At 48.1% G+C, this 12,947-nt stretch overlaps 3 non-coding genes across 3 annotated transcripts; all 3 read right to left on the bottom strand.

Annotated features, from left to right (window-relative positions):
* Positions 1–904: 904 nt before the first annotated feature.
* trnar-ccu (transfer RNA arginine (anticodon CCU)) lies at positions 905–977 on the bottom strand. The gene has a single exon. It is a non-coding gene; the product is annotated as a tRNA-Arg (tRNA).
* Positions 978–3,730: 2,753 nt separating this feature from the next.
* On the bottom strand, positions 3,731–3,803 carry trnar-ccu (transfer RNA arginine (anticodon CCU)). The gene has a single exon. It is a non-coding gene; the product is annotated as a tRNA-Arg (tRNA).
* Positions 3,804–4,823: 1,020 nt separating this feature from the next.
* Positions 4,824–4,896, bottom strand: trnar-ccu (transfer RNA arginine (anticodon CCU)). Its single transcript has one exon. It is a non-coding gene; the product is annotated as a tRNA-Arg (tRNA).
* Positions 4,897–12,947: the final 8,051 nt, after the last annotated feature.

Raw genomic sequence — 12,947 nt, 5'->3', positions numbered from 1 at the left:
CATGTTTGACCTGATGCCATGAGATTTCATGAGGTCCAGAGTCAATGTTGAGGACTCCCAGGGCCACTCCCTCCTGACTATCACTGTACCGCTACCTCTCGTGGGTCAGGACATACCCAGGGATGGTGATGGAAGAGTCTGGGACGTTGGCTGAAAGGTATGATTCTGTGAGTATGGCTATGTCAGGCTGTTGCTTGACTGGTCTGTGGGACAGCAATCCCAATTTTGGCACAATTCCCCAGATGTTAGTAAGGAGGACCTTGCAGGGTCGACTGGACTTGGTTTGCCGTTGTCATGTCCGGTGCCTAGTTGTCCGATGCCGGGTGGTCCGTCCGGTTTTATTACGACTTTTCGTCGTGAGATTTTACAACAGAGTGGCTTGCTCGGCCATTTCAGAGGGCAATTAAGAATCAACCACATTGCTGTGGGTTTGGAGTCACATTTTGGCCAGACCAGGTAAGGACAGCAGGTTTCCTTCCCTAAAGGACATTGGTGAACCAGATGGGTTTTTACAACAATCCGGTAGTTTCATGGCTATCATTACTGATATTAGGATTTTAATTCCAGATTTTATTTAATTAATTGAATTTAAATTCGCCAGCTGCCGTGGTGGGATTTGAGCTCATGACTCTGGATTTTAGTTCAGGCATCTGGATTATTCATCTGGTAACATAACCACTACGCTACTGTACCCAGAGGTGGTGGCACAGTGATGTACAGTCAGGAGGGAGTGGCCCTGGGAGTCCTCAACATTGACTCTGGACCCCATGAAATCTCATGGCATCAGGTCAAACATGGGCAAGGAAACCTGGATTGGTTGGTAAGTTGAAAGGAAAGCTCCCTGACTGTCACGGAATGCAGCAATGTTCAGAGAAGACTTTTGTTTCAGAGCCAAAAACTGCTTCACCCCAGATGGGACTTGAACCCACAATCCCTGGCTTAGGAGGCCAGTGCCTTATCCATTAGGCCACTGGGGCTGCACACTATTGGATTTTGATGCTTGTGACCTGCCTCTTTGTCTCTATGGATTCACTTCCAAACTTGAGGCCTTTTTATTCACAATCACATTGTGTCAATTCCAAAGATCCCAGCAATGATGTGACAGGATCTGATTTGCTCTTGTGTGTTGGACATTGGAGTATTTTGAATTGGAGCAATGTGTAGATGGAGAGAAGATGTTTCCACTTGCAGGGGAGCCCGGAGCAAGGGGCCATAAACAAAAGATAGACACTAATAAATCCAATAGAAAATTCAGGATAAATTTCTTTCCCCAGAGAGTGGTTAGAATGTGGAACTCACTACCACAAGGAGGAGTTGAGGCGGCTAGTCTAGATACATTTAAGTGTAAACTAGATAAACACATGAGGGAGAAAGGAATAGAAGGATATGCTGATCGGGTTAGATGAAGAGGGTGGGAGGAGACTCGTGTGGAGCATAAACACCGGCATGGACCTGTTGGGCCGAATGGCCTGTTTCTGTGCTGTACATTCTATGTAATTCTATGTAATGTAGGAAATGTGGCAGCTAATTTACACACAGCAAGATCCCACAAACAGCAATGAGATAAATAAATAGATGATTACTTTTGTGGTTTTGGTTGAGGGATAAATATTGTCCAGGACACCGGGGAAACTCCCCTGCTCTTGGAAATAGTTCCATGGGACCTTTCACATCCACCTGAGAGGGCAAACGGGGCCTCGGTTTAACATCTCATCCAAAAGACGGCACCTCTGACAATGCAGCACTCCCTCAGCACTGCACTGGAGTGTCAGCCTGAAATGGGACTTGAACCCACAAACTTCTGACTCTACCTTTGATCCAAGGCTGATACATAAAAGTGATCCAGGTTTGTCTGAGAGGCAACCCAACCTGTTGATTCCACCACTCTCCCTGGATTATCTAATGCTGTGTATGTGTTAACTATTTTAATATCCACAATAAGCAAGAGCTGGGTCAATCCCAACTTGACTTCAGCACTTTAAAGACAGCTTGGATTCAAACCACAGAGGCCTGGGAACAAGTCACTGACCCACTCTGCCAGTCACATGGGGAGACCGAAACCGTGGAGGCAAAACTAATCGCTTGGTAAAAATGTCATGTTTTAAAACTTTAACAAAGGATTTAGTGGAATTCAAATCAATTACAAGGCATGTCAAACTGGTTACCAGGGCAATATGGGTCAGAGGTAAGAGGGCAGCCAGCACGAAATGATAGAATCCAAATGTCACAGATTGCTGTGTAAATCGCTGATCAGAAATAAAAGTCAGTCCCTGAATCAGAAAGGCATGTGTTCAAGTCCCACTCCAGAGACTTGAGCACAGAATCCAGGCTGACACTTTCGTGCAGGACTGAGGGAGAGCTGTGCTGTATTTCAGGTCAGGTGTTTGTGAAAGATCACATGATATTATCTTAGAGTTCTCCCCGGTGTCCTGGGGCCAATAATCAACCCTCAACCAACATCACTAAAACAGATTATCTGATCATTATCCCATTGCTGCTTGTGGGATCTTGCTGTGCACAAATTGGCTGCCGTGTTTCCTACATTACAACAGTGACTACACTTCAAAATTACTTCATTGGCTATAAAGTGTTTTGGGACGTCCTGAGGTTGTGAAAGGCGCTGTATAAATGCAAGTTCTTTTCAAAAAAATTTTTCTCCAAGTCCTGTTTCTAGGACCAAGGTGGAGATTACTTTGGAGAAGAGTTAGTTATCCCATAATATAAATCAGGGTCTATGTGATCTCCTGGACGAGTTTTGATCATCTAAAGGGGTCAGAGAGGAATTTTTGGACTTTATTTCCCTAATTGTCCTCCATTTTTAATCTGTTTTTTTCACCTCTCCCAGGGGATTACATGGCTCTGGGTGGGTGGGGAGTATCTGTATCGAGATGCATAGGGCAACACAACTTTATGGGACAGGCAAGATAGACCAGTTGGTCTTTTCCTGTCTGTCACTTTCATTTGCTCGAGTGATTCCCAAACTCATTGCCTTCCCCATTAGGCCACTGGGGTCACAGCTCCTACCACAGCCTTTGTGCAATTGGTCATTGCTCTACGCTCTCATAACATTCTACCTGTTCTTGTCGCCACTCACTTGTTTTTTATCAATAAATATATCTGCCAATTCCACACACTTCAGCGATGATTGGTAGCAGTTGTGAACACTTTTGATTTCCTAAAACAGTCCTGGCAAGTGTAGAAGAGAGTTCCGGTCCCTGAATGGTGGGTTGACATCCGGTGGGGTACTCGTGTCTGATGGGAGCAGAGTAACGACCCCCCATCATATCTATCTGGTGGTCCTGGTAAGGAGTTGCGAGTCAGGGTAACAACTGTTCATGTTAGAAGGGACTCTGACACTGAAAAAACCCAGAGCATGACCTGCTGGATGGAAAGCAGTGCAAGAAATGGGTTTCCTCTTGTACTGTTAGGCATGGAAGAGGAGGAGAAGAAGAAGACAGTGTTCGGGAAATGAGGAAAGGAGGTAAAGGGACATTATTTGCCTGGAAAATGCAGGTGACATTGTTCCCTGAGTATTGGGATGGCGCACAGCTTGGTAGAAGCATCGCATTGGTTTGTGCCATTGGAAAGCAAGTGACAGAGTGAGAAGGGTGCTGGACAGGAACTCCCTGGATTGGTTGGTAAGTTAAAAGGAAAGCTCCCTGACTGTCACGGAATGGAGCAATGTTCAGAGAGGGTGTTTTGGATTTTGTTTCAGAGCGAAAAACTGCTTCACCCCAAATGGGACTTGAACCCACAATCCCTGGCTTAGGAGGCCAGTGCCTTATCCATTAGGCCACTGGGGCTGTCTGTAATAAGAGCTTGTTGCTTGCAACTTGCCCCTTTGTCCCTATCTATTCACTTCAAATTTGATGCCTTTTTATGGGCCATCCCTTTCTTTTCATCCACAATCACATTGTATCAGTTCCAAAGATCCCAGCAATGACGTGACAGGATCTGACTTGCTTTTGTGTGTCAGCAATTGGTGCAGTTGAGTGTTGGGCAAAATGTCGATTTTATGTGAAAAGCAAGTGGTTTTGTCGCTGTTTCCTTGCCCTCCTGGGGAAAAGTTGCATCAATTTACTGGACACCTCCTGTGATTGAGCTCTTTGATTGCTCTGTATTTCAGCAATGATGTGGAGATGCCGGTGATGGACTGGGGTGGACAAATGTAAGGAATCTTACAACACCAGGTTATAGTCCAACAAATTTATTTTAAAATCACAAGCTTTCGGAGATTATCTCCTTCGTCAGATGAATGAATGGAAAGGTTCTCAAATCGCATATCTTATACTATGTTGGGACAGCATCACACATCACTCCAAGGCGGCCTTCGAGACACACAACAACGCAAAATCGTCGAGCAGAAGTTGATAGCCAAGTTCCGCACCCATGAGGACGGCCTCAACCGGGATCTTGGGTTCATGTCACGCTACACGTAACCCCACCAGCAAAAAGGGGGAAAAAAATTATATGTTTTTTAAAATTCTCTCTCTCTCTCTCTGCCATTTTGAGTTTCTTTCTGCCTACCTGTGTAATAGACACAATGTATATCTAGTGCACTGGGACGTGCTGTTCTCCGTGACTGGCCTGTTTGAATAACAACGACACCTTTTGATTGGTGTGATGCTGTCCCAACATAGTATAAGATATGCGATTTGAGAACCTTTTCATTCATTCATCTGATGAAGGAGATAATCTCCGAAAGCTTGTGATTTTAAAATAAATTTGTTGGACGATAACCTGGTGTTGGAGGATTCCTTCCATTTCAGCAATGAGGACAAAGAGCTGGTTTCAACAGAATGCAGTTGGTTCAAAACCAAACTCACCCCAGATGGGACTTAAACCCACAATCCCTGGCTTAGGAGGCCAGTGCCTTATCCATTAGGCCACTGGGGCTGCACACTATTTGTGTTTGGGGCTTGTGACCTGTCCCTTTGTCTCTATGGATTCACTTCCAAACTTGAGGCCTTTTTATTCACAATCACATTGTGTCAATTCCAAAGATCCCAGCAACGATGTGACAGGATCTGATTTGCTCTTGTGTGTTGGACATTGGAGTATTTTGAATTGGAGCAATGTGATTTGCCCCATGGCTCTCGGACTAAATATGACGATTAGTGAAGAGGAGGGCCCCACGATTACAAATCGTCCAATCAAATTAAAATGTCTGCAACTAAAAATAAAATTAACCAATGATCTGGTTCCTTTCGTTCGTGACACAGTTGCTGTCCTGCGTCGCCCACGAAGGCTTCAAGTGTATTGGTGGAGCCCACGCGATCCCTCTCCAAGGTCACCCGGGTGTGTTGAAGGCCGTGGAACAGCGGCCAGCAGTCAGAACAATCCTCCATGTGGATGCTTCCAGTGGATGGTGGTTTTAGCCTGGCCCAGGAACATCCCCACCAGGGGTTCATCTGATCCGCTCACCCCCCGCCTCTCTCCCCCACCCTGTGCACTGGGTGCCCGAAGACAAGGACTTCAAGGTAACTAAAACTTGAGGTGCGGCCCCTTTAAATAGTGAAACAGGGGTTGCAGCCTCCGGTACTGTAAATAAAGATAATGTATATCTTCATCCAACCCACAAAATGGACAAGTGGCCGGGTATCTGTGAAATGGCCGAGGAGAATGTTCATGCAACCCTCTCCACCCCAGGTCTCCAATGGTGCAGAGGAGGAACCCCAAATACAGGGCTTTCCTGAGGGGACTCTCGCCTCTGCCGGCCAGCAGGATATTACCCGAGGGCATGTCGGGACGGAAGGCGAGGGAGAGTATGCAGCAGTGAGCTGTTCAGGAAATCCCTCCACTCAGAGCAGAATGGGCCCAAGGGAATCTCCGAGAGATGCCTCAATTTGGGAGACCGAGTTTCCCGAGGGAGGCTTTGGAGCCTCACACCAATGAGCAGCTCCGTCCGAATATGGGTGAGATTCACCAGAATCGCTCCATATGGCTGAGCCTCCTCGACACACTCAACTGAGTCAGGGTCAATTGTGATTTTATATCCTCGATGACTTTGGCTACAGGCAAGATGTAATTGTCAGCGCATCGGCTGCTGAAATCCTGGGGTGGAGAGGGTTGCATGATCATTCTCCTCGGCCATTTCACAGATACCCGGCCACTTGTCCAAGCTCAAAATTTGAGCTTGTCACCTCAAATTTTGACTATTCCATTGCTCCCCTGGCCGGCCTCCCATCTTCCACCCTCCGTAAACTGAAGCTCATCCAAAACTCTGCTGACCGTATCCTAACTCACACCAAGTCCTGTTCTCCCATCACCCCCGTGCACACTGACCTCATCAACTCAATTTTAAAATTCTCATTCGTGTTTTCAAATCCCTCCATGTCCTCGCCCCTCCCTATCTCTGTTACCTGTAACCTCCTACCACCCTCTGAGATCTCTGTGCTCCTCCAATCCCTGCCTCTTTCACATCCCCAATTTTAATCACTCCACCGTTGGCGGCTGTGCCTTCAGCTGCCTTGGCCCCAAGCTCTGGAATTCCCTCCCTAAACCTCTCTGCCTCTCCACCTCTCTCTCCTCCTTTAAGACGCTCCTTTAAACCTACCACTCTGATCAAGCTTTTGATCACCTGTTCTAATATCTCCTTTTGTAGCTCGGTGTCAATTTTTGTCTAATTCCACTCCTGTGAAGCGCTTTGGGACATTTTACTTCAGTAAGGTGTTTTTGTTGTTGATGTTGGAGCAGGTCATAACTCTGACGGTATCCAGCCTGCTGACCCACTGCCCAGTACATCCCAGACTCTGTTTCCCTTCGCAGCAAGGGTTCTCCTCTCCACCACCTTTGTGTCACTAAAACTGATCACGTGTAGATGGGTTTATGGAAGAGTAGCTCAGACAGAATGGCCAATACTTCAGACTGGGCAGAAATCCTGCTGGATCTCTTAGCAACTCCCTGGATAAGACAGGCAGCTCCTGGAAGGACGTACGTATTCCTTGCAGTTTTATGAAAAAGAGCTGCCTGTCATAATTTAGGCTGTGCGTCTGGCAGAAAAAGATTGTCACCAGCGCACAGCACTTTGGATGAACTTCCATGTGCAGCACCTGAAGGTGGAAAGTTCCAAGCTGGGTGTGGCTGCACGTGAGTCTCAGAACCAGAGCAGAGACCCAATGTCTCCTCCTGAGTTTCCACTGAATCTTGGTGACAAATTCAGGGGGGAGGGATCAAAGTGAGAAACTGGAATCAAAAGATAGTGGTCACCTGTTGGTTTATGACCAATGCACTTCTCCCAATTGATTGTTGTGAAGGATGCAAATACAAATATACAACATCTTTGAAGGTGGCAGGACAAGTGGATAAGGCTGTTAAAAAAGCACAGGGGATCCTTGGCTTTATAAATAGAGGCATAGAGTAGAAAAGCCAGGAATTTATGGTCAATCTTTATAAATTACTGGTTAGGTCTCAGCTGTAATATTGTGTTCAATTCTGGGCACCACACTTTAGGAAGGATGTCAAGGCCTTAGAGAGGGTGCAGAGGAGATTTATTGGAATGGTACCAGGGATGGGGGACTTCAGTTATGGGGAGAGACTGGAGAAGCTGGGATTGTTCTCCTTAGAACAGAGAAGTTTAAAGGGAGATTTAATAGAGGTGTTCAAAATGATGAAGGATTTTGATAGAGTGGATAGGGAGAAATTTTTTCCACTGGCAGGAGGGTCGGTAACCAAAGGAAACAGAGTGAAGATAATTGGCAAAATCTCCAGGGGGGAAATGAGGAGAATTTTTTTACTCAGTGAGTTGTTGTGATCTGGAATGCACGGCCTGAAAGGGCGGTGGAAGCAGATTCAATAATAACTTTCAAAAGGGAATTGGATAAATACTTGAAAAGGAGAAATTTTCAGGGCTACAGGAAACGAGCAGGGGAGTGGGACTAATTGGATAGCTCTTTCAAAGAGCCAGCACAGGCACGATGGGCTGAATGGCCTCCTCCTGTGCTGTATGATTCTATGACACGGCAGAGTTCACCTGCTGGCACTTGTGCATCCTCCGCAAGTCAATGGGATCCCTCACCGTGAGGAGGACATCATCGCCATGAGCTGAAAGGATCGCCTCCACGCCCGTCTTATACAGAGACAGTCCCAACAATCTGTTGTATAAGAGGTGCAGGAAAGACTCTGTGCAGATCAAATATAACCGGCCTGACATGGGGCCTCCTTGACACACTCCTCTCCCAAACCAAAGGTGGGTGGGGGTCCATCAAAGATCCATTAATCTTAATCACACACTCAGCAGTGGCATAAAGAAGTGGGATCCAGGCGACAAAATGTGTCCCAAGCCACAAAGCCCATAGGGAACCTAACAGATATTGGTGATCCACTCCATCGAGGGCCTTCTCCTGACCACCCCCTCGACATCAATCGCAGGATCAACAATTCACCCACCATCCTCCTCCAGGGGGTCGTCCTCGGACATTCCGCTCGCTGCACAGAATGCGTCGCGAGGACCGGCCGCCATAACTGACCCCGCCTCTACCTGGACCCCACCCCCAGGATTGGAGGCAGGGGAGTCTCTCACGGGCTCCTCTGTGGTTTCTAGGCCAGACAGGGAGCCGCAGTCTGGCCCCACCCCCACCCCGCCCCGTCCTTTGGGCAGTGTGACTCAAGCATCAGGCACGGGGGATAAATCCATGCCTGAAGCAAAGCCCGGAGACAGGGAAAGGGACCGTCCCCTTCACCACCACCGCTGCCCAACCCAGCCAAGGGGGGAAACCTATTTACATCCATGACCAGGTCAAGCACATCCTGGGAGAGGTCAACCAGGGCCAAGGTCGGAACATCTTGACTTCAACACTATTAAGTGTACAGACTCAAGCACCCTGGGTTCATAGACTCAAAACCCTAAGTGCACAGATGTCAGCTCTGTAAGATTACTAATGACGATATCTTGATAAATATCTACCAAGGAAACAGACAAACCCTTAACTTCTCACTGAGAAACTGTCTGGGGTTTACCGCCCAGCCTACGAGTGAATTTTTTTTTCATTCGTTCATTGGATTTGGGCGTTGCTGCCAAGGCCGGCATTTATTGCTCATCCCTAATTACCCTTGAGAAGGTGGTGGTGAGCCGCCTTCTTGAACCGCTGCAGTCCGTTTGGTGAAGGTTCTCCCACAGTCCTGTTAGGTAGGGAGTTCCAGGATTTTCATCCAGCGACGATGAATTTCCAAGTCGGGATGGTGTGAGACTTGGAGGGGAACGTGCAGGTGGTGTTGTTCCCATGTGCCTGCTGCCCTTGTCCTTCTAGGTGGTAGAGGTCACGGGTTTGGGAGGTGCTGTTGAAGAAGCCTTGGTGAGTTGCTGCAGTGCATCCTGTGGATGGTACACACTGCAGCCACAGTGCGCCGGTGGTGAAGGGAGTGTATGTTTAAGGTGGTGGATGGGGTACCAATCAAGCGGGCTGCTTTGTCCTGGATGATGTCGAGCTTCTTGAGTGTTGTTGGAGCTGTACTCATCCAGGCAAGTGGAGAGTATTCCATCACACTCCTAACTTGTGCCTTGTAGATGGTAGAATGGCTTTGGGAAGTCAGGAGGTGAGTCACTCGCCGCAGAATACCCAGCCTCTGACCTGCTTTTGTCGCCGCAGTATTTATGTGGCTGGTCCAGTTAAGTTTCTGGTCAATGGTGATCCCCAGGATATTGAGGGTGGGGGATTCGGCGATGGAAATGCCGTTGAATGTCAAGGGGAGGTGGTTAGACTCTCTCTTGTAGCAGATGGTCATTGCCTGGCACTTGTCTGACGCGAATGTTACTTGCCACTTATCAGCCCAAGCCTGGATGTTGTCCAGATCTTGCTGCATGCGGGCTCGGACTGCTTCATCATCTGAGTGGTTGCGAATGGAACTGAACACTGTACAGTCATCAGCGAACATCCCCATTTCTGTCCTTATGATGGAGGGAAGGTCATTGATGAAGCAGCTGAAGATGGTTGGGCCTAGGACACTGCCCTGAGGAACTCCTGCAGCAATGCCCAGGGGCTGAGATGATTGGCCTCCAACAACCACTACCATCTTCCTTTATGCTAGGTATGACTCCAGCCACTGGAGAATTTTCCCCCTGATTCCCATTGACTTCAATTTAACTAGGGCTTCTTGGTGCCACACTCGTGAAATGCTGCCTTGATGTCAAGGGCAGTTACTCTCACCTCACTTCTGGAATTCAGCTCTTTTGTCCATGTTTGGACCAAGGCTGTAATGAGGTCTGGAGCTGAGTGGTCCTGGCAGAACCTAGACTAAGTATCAGTGAACAGGTTATTGGTGAGTAAGTGCCGCTTGATAGCACTGTCGATGACACCTTCCATCACTTTGCTGATGATTGAGAGTAGACTGATGGGACGGTAATTGGCTGGATTGGATTTGTCCTGCTTTTTGTGGACACGGCATACCTGGGCAATTTTCCACATTGTTGGGTAGATGCCGGTGTTGTAGCTGCACTGGAACAGCTTGGCTAGAGGGGCAGCTAGTTCTGGAGCACATGTCTTCAGCACTACAGCCGGGATGTTGTCGGGGCCCATAGCCTTTGTTGTATCCAGTGCACTCAGCCGTTTCTTGATATCACATGGTGTGAATTGAATTGACTGAAGACTGGCTGCTGTGATGGTGGGGATATCAGGAGGAGGCCGAGATGGATCATCCACTCGGCACTTCTGACTGAAGATGGTTGCAAACGCTTCAGCCTTGCCTTTTGCACTCACGTGTTGGACTCTGCCATCATTGAGGATGGGGATGTTTACAGAGCCTCGTCCTCCCGTTAGTTTTTTAATTGTCCACCACCATTCATGACTGGATGTGGCAGGACTGCAGAGCTTTGATCTGATCCTTTGGTTGTGGAATTACTTAGCTCTGTCTATAGCATGTTGCTTCCGCTGTTGAGCATGCATGTCGTCCTGTGTTGTAGCTTCACCAGGTTGGCACCTCATTTTTAGGTACGCCTGGTGCTGCTCCTGGCATGCTCTTCTACACTCCTCATTTAACCAGGGTTGATCCCCTGGCTTGTTGGTAATGGTAGAGTGAGGAATATGCCGGGCCATGAGGTTACAGATTGTGCTGGAATACAATTCTGCTGCTGCTGATGGCCCACAGCGCCTCATGGATGCCCAGTTTTGAGCTGCTAGATCTGTTCTGAATCTATCCCATTTAGCACGGTGATAGTGCCACAGAACACGTTGGATGGTGTCCTCAGTGTGAAGACGGGACTTCGTCTCCACAAGGACTGTGCGGTGGTCACTCCTACCAATACTGTCATGGACAGATGCATCTGCGACAGGTAGATTGGTGAGGACGAGGTCAAGTAAGTTTTTCCCTCGTGTTGGTTCGCTCACCACCTGCCGCAGGCCCAGTCTAGCAGCTATGTCCTTAAGGACTCGGCCAGCTCGGTCAGTCGTGGTGCTACCGAGCCACTCTTGGTGATGGACATTGAAGTCCCCCACCCAGAGTACATTCTGTGCCCTTGCTACCCTCAGTGCTTCCTCCAAGTGGTGCTCAACATGGAGGAGGACTGATTCATCAGCTGAGGGAGGACAGTAGGTGGTAATCAGCAGGAGGTTTCCTTGCCCATGTTTGACCTGATGCCATGAGATTTCATGGGGTCCAGAGTCAATGTTGAGGACTCCCAGGGCCACTCCCTCCTGACTGTATATCACTGTACCGCCACCTCTGGTGGGTCTGTCCTGCCGGTGGGACAGGACATACCCAGGGATGGTGATGGAAGAGTCTGGGACGTTGGCTGAAAGGTATGATTCTGTAAGTATTGCCATGTCAGGCTGTTGCTTGACTAGTCTGTGGGACAGCTCTCCCAATTTTTTCACAAGTCCCCCGATGTTAGTGAGGAGGACCTTGCAGGGTTGACTGGGACTTGGTTTGCCGTTGTCGTGTCCGGTGTCTAGTGGTCCGATGCCAGGTGGTCCGTCCAGTTTTATTCTTATTATGACTTTTCGTAGCGAGATTTTACAACTGAGTGGCTTGCTGGGCCATTTCAGAGGGCGATTAAGAATCAACCACATTGCTGTGGGTCTGGAGTCACATATCGGTGTTGACCGGAAGTCACCGGTTAACGGTTTTGGCTTAGTACACAGAGGAAGAGTCAATTCTCTCTTAATTCTCAATTCACTTTATTAACGTTATTTGATCATGTACATACCGCTTATACGTCTGGTTAGATATAGGCATGCAGTTTACAGCAGGTTATACAGGTTTATACTCAAACTAGGATTTAAACGCACACCCACTGGGTTTTTCTGACGAACAGTCCCCGAGTGGTCACAGAATAGAAAGGATATTATATTACCCGGAAAGGAGAGATACTACTGGCCAGGCAATTCTCTTTCTCACTCCTGACGTCGTCTCTACGTCCCTGACGTCGTCTCTACGTCCCTGACGTCGTCTCTACGTCCCTGATGTCGTCTCTACGTCCCTGACGTAGGGTTGCCACTTCCACGAGGGTTAGTCTCCGGAGTCTCCCTCAAAAACACACTGGGACCAAGCCAGCAATTCTTCAGTTTTATTCCCAAGTCCGTCTTTTCGAATGATGCTGTCTTCTCCGGTTGGCTCAAAGTTGCTGGAGTGATCGATGTCATGCCCTGATTGGCTCTGTTCCAAGGGCCTAGGTAGCATCACCTCATTACCCCTTTTCTAAATAAGGCCTGGTGTCTCATCAAAGCTCCTTTGTCCCTGTAAGAAGCGGAACGAATTCAAACCGGTTCTGGCCAGTTCAGGCCAGTGACTGAACTCCAGGTCACCCCAGTTCAAAAGGTCAGTGTTTTTGTTAGCAATTCGAATTTAACCTCAATAGGTTTCTGCAGCCTCTGGCCAACATCGGGCAGACCGGGTAAGGACGGCAGGTTTCCTTCCCTAAAGGACATTCGTGAATCAGATGGGTTTTTCCGACAATCCGGTAGTTTCATGGCCACCATTACTGATACTAGTTTATTTTTATTCCAGATTTTTAT

The sequence above is a fragment of the Heptranchias perlo genome, chromosome 11 (assembly GCF_035084215.1).
Source record: "Heptranchias perlo isolate sHepPer1 chromosome 11, sHepPer1.hap1, whole genome shotgun sequence".
Taxonomy (NCBI): Eukaryota; Metazoa; Chordata; class Chondrichthyes; order Hexanchiformes; family Hexanchidae; genus Heptranchias; species Heptranchias perlo.
The sequence above is the reverse complement of the archived record's forward strand: the minus strand, read 5'-3'. Positions and strand labels throughout refer to the sequence as shown.